This window comes from Montipora capricornis, chromosome 6 (assembly GCF_036669925.1).
Source record: "Montipora capricornis isolate CH-2021 chromosome 6, ASM3666992v2, whole genome shotgun sequence".
Taxonomy (NCBI): domain Eukaryota; kingdom Metazoa; phylum Cnidaria; class Anthozoa; order Scleractinia; family Acroporidae; genus Montipora; species Montipora capricornis.
Window position 1 is genome coordinate 34,003,802 of NC_090888.1, and position 12,167 is coordinate 34,015,968.

At 37.9% G+C, this 12,167-nt stretch overlaps 2 pseudogenes; both read right to left on the reverse strand.

Annotated features, from left to right (window-relative positions):
• Window positions 1-7,381: 7,381 nt before the first annotated feature.
• LOC138050463 (P2X purinoceptor 7-like) lies at window positions 7,382-11,274 on the reverse strand (annotated as a pseudogene).
• On the reverse strand, window positions 10,455-11,026 carry LOC138051009 (putative nuclease HARBI1; annotated as a pseudogene).
• Window positions 11,275-12,167: the final 893 nt, after the last annotated feature.

A 12,167-nucleotide genomic window follows, 5' to 3' on the forward strand; every position in this document is an offset into this window, starting at 1 on the left:
AGAACGACACGTACAAGGTTACTCTCACGGTAATTGGTCTTGAAGTCTTTTTTAACGTTTGAAAGACTGCTTTACAGTGTCCTCGTTTATTTTGTTCAAATTTTGTTCAAGACAACGTCAGTGTTTTGCTATTTCATGTTTCAGGCCAGTACAACGGTGCAAAACCATTTTATTTCAAGCAGGCAAAATACCTATTTAACTAGTCTGCATTACCTAAAATAAGCTTACCGTTCCATAGATAATCCGGCAATGAAACTGTCCTCACCCGTTATTGTGTTCATCACTGCTCCACGTCACATATCTCTCTTCCTTTTGTCAAATCGCCTTCTTTTACTTTTATTTTTATTTTTTCACGCTCTAAACGTGACTGAATAGGGAGCTTTTCTTGTCACACTTTATGCCAATATTAGCTCCTTTGGCGCCCCACGCCTGTATTCCACAATCTGCCAGAGATCTAGTGTGTCAGTAAGTTTTTCATTATGGCAACCAACAAAAACCAGTTCTCTAAGTCTGCCCAACAAATAAAAGGTTTAATTAATCAAAGCTTTCCACGGCAATAGTCGTCCGTCTTGGAGAACACGCGTAACCCCATGCTCTTTCAGAGCAACTCAGATGATCTTACTTAATCTGATGACGCCAGATGATTTGTGGTGTAAGTGAAATCAACATGCGTCAGTGCACAATTTGTGTTTCTGTGGAATATGCCGCTGTGGAAATTGGTTTGTAGTTTGGCGCCAAGGAAAACTGTGAAAAAACTATAGTAGAAATATTGTTTTTCCCCAAGTATTTATTTTCTATTTCATAGTCAACATAAAAGGCCTTTCCTGCAGTGGAAAAAACATTTGTGAAAATTAACGTGTTCAACAGTTTAGTTGCCATGACTCGTAACTTGTAACATGATACTTTTTTGTTGTTTATCTCAATTGAGGATAAAACATAAATTGGTAAGTCCTGTTAGGAAATCAAGCGACACGAACGCGATAGTGACAGGGGCAAACAGAATGAAATTTTAGACTTTCTAGAGATGCTTTTTACAAGGCTTTCCGCGGAGAAGAAACAAAGGATCGCCATTTCATTTTGTCAAGAAGGGCAGAGTGCAAGATCTGAGTTTTATATTCCATTAGCCTTGGAACCTTCCACCATCACCTTCCGAATGTTGTTCGTGTGACCATTAATATCTAAATGTTTCACATAAGTTCGATACAATCCAAGATTGTATGCTATTACATTAAATCACATAGTATAACAAAATAAAAGTATTTTTACTCTAAGTGGTCATTCTTGTATCTAAAAACCGAGGAACTGTAGTGATTTGAAGAGTTTGTTTTCGACGTTCACCTGCGCATACCGATAGAAGGGAGGAAAGCTCGGTTTTGGACAGCTACAGCACTGAAACGATTTTCACAAACAAATTCCAAGAAGAGGAAGAAGATGTAGATATTATTCCTGCAATAAGAACGGATCACTCCACTATTACAATGCATACAAATGGAATTGAAGAAACGGGACGGGGACCTTCCTTTTGGAAATTTAATTCTAGTCTTTTAGAAGATAATGAATATATCTCATTTATAACTGGGAATTACAGTGATTGGTTGGAAGATGGAAAAGAGATTCAGGATCCAAGGGTCCTTTGGGACTTCATTAGGCATAAAATCCGTTATGAAACTATTACCTATAGCAAACAGAAGGCTGGAATTAGAAGGGAGAAATTATTAGACTTAGAACAAAAAATTAAAGAGTGTACAGCAAAATGCAATGAACAGCCCAGTCAAGAAAACTTGAGTGATCTGGAAATTTTAAAAACCGAATATGATAGTCAATATGATTATATAGTGCAAGGAGCAATAATTCGCTCGAGAGTAAATTGGTACGAACATGGCGAGAAAAGTAATAAGTACTTTTTGAACTTAGAAATTTCCAAAAAGAAAAAAAGTGGTATTACGAAGTTAGTGGGGTTTAGTGGATGCATAATGGATCCGAAACAAATAATGACAGACATTCATAGCTTTTATGCCAATCTTTATGATAAAGACTCTTGTCAACAGGGTGGCTTGTCGATTGATGAATTCCTTAAGAATACTAACATGTTAACAGACGAGCAGCAGGAATATTTGGAGAAAAAAATTACAACAAACGAATATTTAGAAGTGTTGAAATCATTTGAGAAAAACAAAACACCAGGGAATGATGGATTAACTGTGGAGTTTTATCTTGGCTTCTGGCATCTCATAGAGAAATGTCTCGTCAATTCCTTGAATCTCGCTCACGAACACGGACAACCGTCAAATTCACAAAAACAAGCTATGATTACGTTGTTGGAAAAAAAAGACAAAGACAGACGTTTTATCAAAAATTGGAGACCGATCTCACTGATTAATGTAGATATTAAAATCGCATCAAAGGCGATTGCAAGAAAGTTAGAATTGTTTTTACCTAAGCTTATTCATTCAAATCAAAATGGTTTTATCAAGGGAAGATCATTACTTGACGGAGTTCGAACAATTGAAGATGTACTTGAATTTGCTAAATTTACAGATAGTTCAGGTATTCTTTTAGCATTTGATTTTGAGAAAGCATTCGACTCTTTGAATCATTCTTTCCTTTTTAAAATCTTGGAAAAATTTAACTTTGGAACGCAATTTATAAAGTGGATCAAAACCTTCTAAACTAACGTATCTAGTTGTGTCTTAAAGTGCACCTAACCCCAAAATATAATTGTAGCTTGAATAAATCTCCATACTGTGTGAAGTTAATTGGTGAAAGAATTTTTCGATTTGGGTGAATTCTCATTTTCTACGTCTAGTAGAAGTTGAGAAACATTTGGTTCAAGTCCGCGACCTGGGGCCAGTCGAGCTGTGACGTAGAAAGGAGAACCGCGTGAGAGTGCTTCCCGGTGTTGATTACTATTTTCACAGCATTCTTCTGTTAGCTTTTGGAATTCTTCTTTTTTTAACAGCACTGAATGAAAAACACACACTCCAAAGTCGTCCGTCCTAAGCCATCTGTTGGAAATGTCGAGGTTTTGTTCATCGCCCAGATCAGCTGAACGAACAAAATCTTCACGCTTTAAATGTTCGGAACATAGCACTGAAGATTGCGATGGTTGCCATTTCGCTTGCTTCAGTCGAACAAAATCGACCCATTTCTTCCTCCTTTTCTTGGCTTCTGTACGATCGTTGTTGTAGAATGGCAACTTATGAAGAGAAATACCTTCTTTTAAATTTCTCACGTTGCTACAACCAGCAGCAATACATCTCTTTGGCATTTTCTGGACTACAACAGTGGACCATATGTGAACTATGTCAACACACTCGTTCTCCTTTCTACGTCATAGCAACTACTAGCCCAATCCTCCTGTTACTCGGACTTGAACCAAGATGGCTGCCATTTAGGTGCGATTTTTCAAACTTTGAGGGGCCATAAAAGATACCAGATTTGAGCAAATCTAATAATTTTTTCACCAATGTACTGTAAAAAATATGGTAAATCATTTTCTCCAACTAAAATTTGGGGGGTTAGGTGCACTTTAAATAATGGTTTTATTACTGATTTGTTTGATATTCGTCATGGCGTTAGGCAGGGCGATCCCTTGTCACCTTTGTTATTTATTTTGTCCATTGAAGTGCTTGCGTGCAGAATTCGGGAGGATAAGGGAATTAAAGGTACTTTAATCAATGAGGAAGAAATCAAACTAACACTTTTTGCTGACGATATAACTTGTTTTCTCAGAGGTATCGCAACGTATCATCGTTTATTGGCAACTCTGCAAATTTTGCAGAGCGTGGTCAACTTTGAACATGGAAGAGCGCAAGGTTAGGTAAGTGATGTAAATTCTTCAGCACTACTTTTGGTCTGTGAGTGACATGTGTGCATAGATTTTTTTCCTTCGTTAGTGTTCACGCACCATGAACACAAAGGCTGCAGCAAACGTTGTACTGCCGACCACAACAAATTAAAAAAATAATAATAACAATGTCCCAAGCAAAGATTTCAGCATTCGGCACGATAAGACTGCGCGCCAATTCACGCCGTCATTGTTAAGTAAAAAGTCTGTTCTTTTTTCTCAATATTAGCGACATACCTCCTATCCCGGATTGTAGCAGCCCACAAGGTATGTATAACACAGCCAATGAACAACATGCTGGAAAGTATTTAGTTCTTCGTCAATATTTCTGCTGTCACTTATTTACTTTTTATGGCGTGGCATGATTTCAAACAAATCATATTTTATTTTGAATAGAACAGGGTTCATACAGATTTTGTAATACAAAATTCAAGGACTTTTCCAGGACTTTTCAAGGATTAATATTCAATTTTCAAGGACACATGATCAGCAACAAACAAGTACTACACAAGTACAATACTGACTTGTCTTACCAAACACAACTAATCTATGCACAAAATTAGAGTCACTTTCGTTTAAGAGACTTCTCCTTTTCGCAAAGGTTTTCCTCTACCTCCACTAATTTCTTGGACTTTTCTTTGGCAGCTCTTCTTAGAGCATTTGCTTTTGTCACATGAGATATATCGCCTGTTGAATCTGCAGTGGCATTAAGTGCATCAATATCTAGCTTCATCCTCTTCTGTTGGTGCTGTAGCTCATCTACCTCATTCTGCATGTGTTTCCTCTTTCTTTGTTGTTCTTCAGGTGTTTTCTTTCTCTTCTCATCTTGTAAATGTTGCTCATACTTTCTTCTTGACAAAGACGCTGACTGAAGGAGTTCTTTCGTGAAGGCCACTTTCAGTATACCTCCAACAGCATTGATGTGACCACATACAACATGCTTTGCTATGACTGTCCTTGGACTGATAGTATCAAGTGAAGTTTCTTTATTGACTGAGAAACCTCTTTCAACATAAGCCTGGCCATGTGAAAGAACTAAAAGAAGTTTAACAACTGCAAATAGTTTCTGGTATGCTTCGCATGACATGTGGGTCAACTCTGTGTGCTTTTGGATCAAATCCTGTAAACTTATCACTTCCTATGACAGGAACCTTTTCCAGAGGGGTGTCAAATTCTTGAAGAATACCATCACAGTCTTTTTCTTTGACCTTTCCCTGCATTGACTAAAGCAGCTATAACCCCTTTCATCTTTGTTCTGCACTCAGTGGGATGTTTTTGCCATTGCTCTGGGGTCTAGGGCAGTTATGTTTCGCACAAGGGCATATGAAATAGGACATTTAAAAAGAATTTTTTAAGTGATGTTATCAGACACGTTTTACAATTAATGTGTAACTCCATTGCCTGCTTCTGAGAAATGTCACCCTTTCACAGAGCTTCCCTCAAAGGGGAACTGAAGGCAAAAATCAAGTATTTTTTTTCTTATAGTTTAGACCCAGTATATTGATGTTTGACACTTTTTTTGCCATTTGGGCCTTTTTTTAAACTTCAAATAAAAGTTTTTACTGTGGTTTTAGGCTATTGGCATTGCAGCTCAGAATAGGTGTGTCAGCGGTCACTTTAGGAGTCTATGACGTATGATATGGGGAACATGTGCGACAGACTTAATGAACAGAGGCAGGATTTTAGGGATTTTGAGTGATGTTGACTTTGTCTTTTTAGCTCAGTAACAAAGATTTGCGACATTTAAGACGGAAAGATGCCTATAAGCAGTCCTCTGCGCTTGTGATATATTCATTGGAAACTTGGACATGAAAGCGTAAGTTGAGATTTCCGCCCGCAAACGAAACCATTAGAAACATTCGCCGGACGAACTATGTTTTTTAATACATAGGATTATTTACTCCAGTTATTTTGTTTTTATTATTATGAAATTCACCTGGTTTGGACATTTGTTTACTTAAATTGTTCTCAGTATAGTGAAAGAAGTCAAATCACGTTCGACAGCTGTAAAGAGTGCATATGCTCCGAGCTTGAAATAAACACTGAGCTTGCCAGATCTGTTCTCCTGTGACTTTATTTGTGTCATTTTAGTTAATTGGATAATTATCGTCAGCTTCTAAAGTTCATATTGCGACAGTTTTAGGGTAGTGATTGAATTATATTTAGAGTTAGCGTGGTGCTTTGAAGTCAGTAGACGGAAATCCCATGACTGCGATTTCGTGAACTACTAAGCTCGATTTACAATGCACGTCATGTTCCTTTCGCAACTAGTAATGTGTTATCGCACCTTTTCGAAAATTTCAGGCTGATTTTTCCGGTCTTGAGGCAATCTTTTTGGTATAAATAAAGCTAGTCATTATGCGTAAGACTCAGTACTCACTTTATGTGCATATAGATCGTTTATACTGTTTCGTCGTAATGGTGTATTGTTGTGCTGTTGGATGCTCGAATCATCCTTAATCTGTTAGCAAGTAGCATGGAATAAGTTGCCACCATCTTCCTACACAAAATTCTCTCTTGCAAAAGTGGTTAGCAAAAATATCCCGAGTTGACTTTGTGGTTACCAAAGAGACTTGGTTGTGTTCTCATCACTTCGAGCCTGACTGCTTTGAACGTGATCTTAAAGCAGCACTTCTTGGGTTGAAAGCAACACGTACATTGAAGCCGGATGCACTACCAACAATTCTTGTCCATCGGCCAAGAAAGAAGCCTCGACTGTCGTCTGAAAACCGTTTGCATGACAGAGCAAAGCAAGGGGTAAGAAGCTGAATTAATTTTAGCTACATGCAACTCGAAGTATTTTCTTATCTTACATGTGGAGGGAACGCTCACACAATTGCTCATTAAGTCACGAAATGCCTGCTTTGGTTTCCAGTATTTGCATCACTCACCACGACAAAATAGTTGACTTCCAAGTTGTTCAGGTCAGCGAAGTGACCAGCAGTAATGCCATGGAGAAAGAAGGATTTAAAAGGTGCATGTAAAATATCCAGGGTAAAGAGGCAAAAGTGAAGGTTGTGGCAACTGATCGCCATGTAAGCATAAAGTCAGATATGAAACGCATCTACCCTGATGTGTGGCATTTAGCAAAAAGTGTCACTAAAAAACTAACTGAAAAGGCAAAGAAGAAGGACTGTAGTGATCTTTTGGCAATGTGTTCACTCACTCTGGATTTTTTTTTTGTACATGTACACCAAACAAAAAATTTTTAGCTTTTAGGTGCGTTGCTCTGGGAAATGTTATTTCCATTTAACTTTCAAAACAAACTGTTGCCAAGTTTAGGTTACTTAAAGCAATGATGTTGGTGTGCTGAACAATATAATAACAAGCCATCTTTCCCAGTCAGCCCTTTAACAATTACTACTTCTATTAACATTATTAGCAACAACTCTTTTGTACATGCCATCCAATCTATATATACATCGAAACCAACAGCAAACAGTACATTTCTTTCAAATTTCAACTTAAAATTTATTCCGAACAAACCATGCATATTGTGCTTGATCATGGCTATTAATTATAAATATTTCGAAGGTGAATTGAACAACTTGTTGAAAATCCAAAGAGAATAATTAAAAGAATTAGGTTAATTTTAGAGATCAGTGTAAAAGTATTATAATTAGCCGAAGACGAGTACTATTTTTGCAAAACATAAATTTCTAGAAAGTCGATATCAATAAAGCATGCTAAAATCCACTATTGCTTCTTCTAGAAAATTTAATTTAAATCGATTTCCGCCAGTTTGAATCCGGCATATTCCCCACTCTCCTCTGGAAATTCATTTCTAATTGCTTTCACAACACACGCTGGAATCACTCGCCGGTTTTTCCTTCCCAGTACACCATGAACCCACCAAGTAAACTGACGCTAAGCTGCTAAAAGCCATGTTCTAGAAGAGCTCATAAATGCGAATTATTTGATGAACAAATAACTTTTTCGGCTAGATTTTCAAAACAGCTAACCTGTTCTCGATGGGTTCTGGTAAGGGATTACAGCATGCGTTGTGAATTGAAACAAGGGCAGTATTTAGCACGTCCGTATCGACACACACAATTCAAAACTTTGCGTGGTCAGTTATGCATTCAACCCGACTCGTCAAACTTTTGATTAAGGGCCTCCAATTCTTGACAACAAAAACATTCATCGGCCGTCGACATTGGGACACAATTGCCCCCACAAATGCACCATTCAGTGTTTCCAACTCTGTTATCAAAATTGGCTCCGCTGTCTCCTTCATCGCCAGTTTCTTCTTCTGAGTCAACTGGTTCTTCACCAGGGCCTGGTTCCTGGAAAGCCGATTAATCTATCCTCCGATTAGCATCAAATCCACGATTAAATTTCTTATTCCTTGGATAACTAATCGTGGGTTAAAAAGGAGCTCCTGAAAGCAAAGTTATCCGGCGATTAACAATCCCAGATTAGTGCTAAATGAAAACCGGTTTAACAAGTTTTTCGACCGCCTGCCTCTGAAAAAATATGGCGTGAAAAATTGGCGCGGATTGTGGGGCCGGTAAAGAAAACAAAATGGCGGAAAGTGAGGTGAAAGAACTTGAAGTAAAGGAAAGAAAAAGAAAACCAAATTTCTCACCGCTTGAGATTTCCATAATTACAGAAAGTGTAAAAAGCTGACGAATAATATAACCAACAAGAGAAAAAGTCAAGTCTGGGAAAGGATTACCAAGGAGGTAAATGCTGTTGGCCGAGCGAATCGCTCCGTCCAAGAAATAAAAGACAAGTGGAAGAACCTCCACTCAACAGCCAAAAAAGAATTTAGTAATTACAAGAAAGAGTACAAGAAGACTGGCGGTGGACCTCCACCCAAGCCCCCTTCCCAGTCAAGTGAGCAAATCATAGAAATTTTTGAGGACACACCAGCCTTCTCCGGACTGGGGGGATTTGAGACTGGTGGCGGCGAAGGGCTTGGTGAGAAAGCTTATGTAAATATTTCCTTGTTTTACTGGTCATGTGATTTCCTAGAAAGCTGTAGCTTTGTCCACCATTTTTGCTATGTTTTTATCTGGGAACCTTTCGTTGAGCATTTTAAGATAAGTACTAAAGTTTTTAAATTATTTTGCATAGTTTCCTCCCCAGTTTCTGCCATTTTACTTTGTGAAATGTGAGGTAACCTCATTTTTACGTTAAATGTTTATGGTTGGCTTGGACAAAATAGTGTTGGTTTTAATATTTACCAACTCGATGATCCCCGACAGCAGCAAAAACGGGGTTAACTTCGGTGTAAGAACCTCTGAACTTTGTTTTTCTTGGTTCTGTTGTGTTACCTTCTTTGAATTCTCTCTTACACCGAGAAACGTTCGAATTTAGGCTCTGATGAACTCGTAATTCGAAAATAAGAATTTGTTCTCCTTTGCTTTTCAGTGAAAGCTTACTTATTTTTTTTTTATAGTCAAGCTGGCATTTATGTTTCGAAAGCAAGTTTTATTTTGATGTAACGACATAGGAAAGGGTCAACAGCGAAGGAAATCTCAGTCGCAGTAATAGAAGGACTTCAAAAAAGGGCACTGAGTGCTTATAAAAAACATCAATACAAGCTTACATAAATATCCTATGTTTTTCAACATTTTTCCTATAGTTCAAATTTCTGCTGCTGAATGCACAACATTTTCTTGAATTGAATATAAAGAAGAACCAGCTGAAGCAGATATTGTGGAAGACCAACAAGATTTACCAACGCTATCGAGTGAAGATATAATGAAACTTGATCTCATAGCACAGGTTAAGGAAGATCATTTACCGTTGCCACCAAATAGAAAGAGACGAATTTCGCAAGCTGATATTCTTGCAGAGCAGCAAAAGGCATTAAAGCTGCAACAAGAAATGCTAGAGCTAAAGAAAACAAAGCTTTGAATGGAAATTCTTCTTATCAGCAAAAACCTGGATGATGAAGATAAGGAAACCATCCCAAATTGAATGCAGGATATTTTTAAAGAACACTTTATATTGATATTGGGATTTTACATTAGCTTACAATGTTTTGTAAAATGTTTCAGATTCTACATAAATTTCAAGCATATTTTTTCATACACAAAATCTTGTTTATCCCAGTTATGGAAATAATGTCTCTGTGACCAGTTACATAGTAATATATTTCATTTAGGATTTAGAGAGTTACCACTCAAATTTGCTTGGAAAATGAAGACATAGGGGGATTGTGAAAGTCATCTAAAGTTGTTAGGGGGGATTACTTCAGTGAAGTAACATTCAAAGGAGGGATCAGCTAAATTTCACCTTGTTTAGTCCCAAATCCTCCGTGTCCCCAGGCGATAAATAATGACCGGTCTCTTAGCTCCATTTTTCTTACCTATGTTTATCTACGTTCCGCCCAAAGATAATTGAATTCAAACATCTGAGTGAGATGACAAGCATGTTATTGTCAACTCTCTTATGGGGTCCCTACCATAAAAACATACTACAGGGTTGATTACTTTGCTAATTATTAATATTTTTTCACCAGAAGAGTTAAAACCTTTTAAATATTAATAGAAATTTCAACAACTATTCTTTGGAGCACATAAACTTAGTCTTCTACCACCCCCTCAGATAATATGTATTATTTCTGCTTTGTTCTAATCATTTGTATATTGAATGCTTATTGAAAATGATATACTCCTTTTTTACCTTTATGGTTGCATACTGCCTGGACATTGATGGAATGGAAGCCCTTTCGGTTGACATAGTCATTCTCATTTTTGTTGGGCGCTTGAATCCTCACATGGGTCCCGTCGATACAACCTACAACACCAGGGGAACCCTCCCTTCTTGTAAAATCCTCTTTTGACGTCTTGAACTTCAGCAGGTTCGGTAGGGAAGTTGATGAACTCCTCCTGCTTGCTCACAAAAGCCTTTGACACGTTGGTCACAATTCTTGAAACGGTGGATTTAGGAAGGCCAACGGTGTCACCAATTATTTGTAGGAAACTGCCGCTGGCAAAAAAAACGCAACGCTACAAGAACTTCTAGTGTTGGCGAGAGCGCATTTCTTCACGTCTGCCTTTGTAGGTCGTCTTTCAGGATTTCTACGAGAAATTTTATTGACTCCCGTCCAAACCTGTATCTACTGGGGAGTTCTTCGTAAGTTAGTTCGTCAAGGTCAATTTCTCGCTGTTGGAACTTTCTTTCGCGTATTTGCGGGTCAATTAGAGGGAACAGTAAGTCCGCCATTTTGTTTGTTTTGACAAAATTTTCCCCCAATTAGCGAGTTAATTGTCCTCGCTAGGTGGGTTAAAGTTAACCTTTCGTTGATTCCTAGATTAAGATTAATTGTGCTTTCAGGAACAGAATCTAATCGTGAGATAAAATTTATTCGGCGATTAGCAATATTTAATCCTCGATTAGCACTAATCGGCTTTCCAGGAACCGGGGCCAGGAGGATAGGTTGGCTCAAACTGGAATGGCTGTACACCGCTCATGTTGGAAATAACAAAGGAAATCCATAACAGAACGACAAGTTTCAGCTGATACCACCTGTTTTCTTCTTGTTTACGAAAGCAGTGTTCCCCATATCATTCGTAATAGCATACCACTGACACGCATTACGGGTCCGCAATGAAAAGGCCCGAAAAGTGGGAAAAACACAGTTTCAAAGCTAATTTTCTCGGGAAAACCAAGAAACGGACAGGAATAACTATCCAAACTCGACACTATTGATATTAAACTTTCTAAAAAAATGTTACAAAAAATAACAATTTTTGCCTTCAGTTCTCCTTTAATGACCTCTCAGCAGAAAAGTCCTAAGTCTATCTGTTTATAGGCTTCGTGGTTCTTGTTATCCTCTACATCAATCTTGAGAAGCTTTTCTTCTGTAGAAGCTTGATCAAGGACATCATCTTTAATGAATTTCCTCATCAGCACTCTAATGACACTGCTTAGATCAGAAGCAAGGAAGCAGACCATGGGCTTATCTGTTTGGTAAAACGTTAGGAATGGCAATAGGTTTCCAGCAATGCACTGGAAGACTTGTATTTTACATTTAATTAACTTGTCTTCTGTTGCTTCTTTCATTGTGGCAAAGGATTTGTTTGCTGGATTTCTGATAGACCTTTCTTTCACAGCTTTAACAAAAGCTTCAAGCCTGTCCCATATTTGGAGAGTTCTCTAACAAACAGGCACATTTTTCAACCAAAGATGGTTGCAGAATTTTAATGGCATCAACGAACTTCCTGAACATTCACAAAGTATTCCCTTCTAGCAGGAAAGTCCTTGGAGAGCCTAAGAGACTTGACAACAAGCTAGATACATCCCATCCAGTGGCAACAGCTTTAGCTTTAAAACTGTTGTGAATGATATGTAAACCACAAGATCC